The sequence below is a fragment of the Octodon degus genome, unplaced genomic scaffold, assembly GCF_000260255.1.
Source record: "Octodon degus isolate 3935 unplaced genomic scaffold, OctDeg1.0 scaffold00058, whole genome shotgun sequence".
Taxonomy (NCBI): Eukaryota; Metazoa; Chordata; class Mammalia; order Rodentia; family Octodontidae; genus Octodon; species Octodon degus.
The window spans coordinates 5199775-5200744 of NW_004524634.1; positions in this window are offsets into that span (position 1 = coordinate 5199775).

The following is a 970-nucleotide window of genomic DNA, read 5'->3' on the forward strand; positions in this document are numbered from 1 at the left end:
TTTTGTAAATGTGGCCTCCAAATAAAAATCATGAAAGATAAGACAGAAATTGCACCACAAATTAAAGGCTTACTTTTGGAAAGACTATTGGTGGGGAGCGGTTCCATGAAACTGACTGGCTACAGAGGGTGAAGTGGGGGGTAGGAAAAGAGAGAGGAAAAAGGGGAGATGTTATGGTTTGTGTCTAGTTGTGCCCCCAGAGTTCCATGCAGTCATGGGGCAGACTTCTAGAGTCTGCAATTAACTCATGATCCACTGGAATTACGGGTGTGAGTGCTGCTGGGATTATGGTGTGAGTGCTACACCCAGCCTGGGGCGATAGGCTGAATGCAGCTGAAGGGAGACAGACTTGCTCTCTGTTGCCACTGCTGCTCCCACTCCCTTTTGCTCTTTGCTCTTTGCCACCACCAAGAAAGGCTGCTCTCTGCCATGTGTCACTGTGCCTTGGACCCAGCTGACTATGAACTGAAACCTCCACTAACTGTGAGCTAAATAAACCTTTCCTTACTTCATTTTGGATGTCCAGAATTTGTCCCAGCAATGAGAGGAGTAACTGAGACAGATGTTGATCAAAGAATACAGAGTAGCAGATATGTAGGATGAAGACCTCTATACAGATAATGTACAACATGAAGACCTTTTATTTTTTTATTTATTTTTTTTTTTGCAGAGGCGGAGAACCAGGGATTGAACTCAGGCCCTTGCGCTTGCCAGGCAAGCATTTATTCAACTGAGCTATCTCCCTGGCCCCTAAGACCATTTTTAATATTGGTACTGTATTAGAGAGTTTTGTTAAATAAATAGATTTTAGGTTCTCTTGTCTTTTGCATCTCATTATGTTTTAAACATTAAATATACACAATAAAATGTATTTTAAAAATAAACTCACTGGCCGGGGAGATGGCTCAGTGGAATAAGCGCTTCCCTGGCAAATGCAAGGGCCTGAGTTTAATCCCCGGTTCCACAAAAA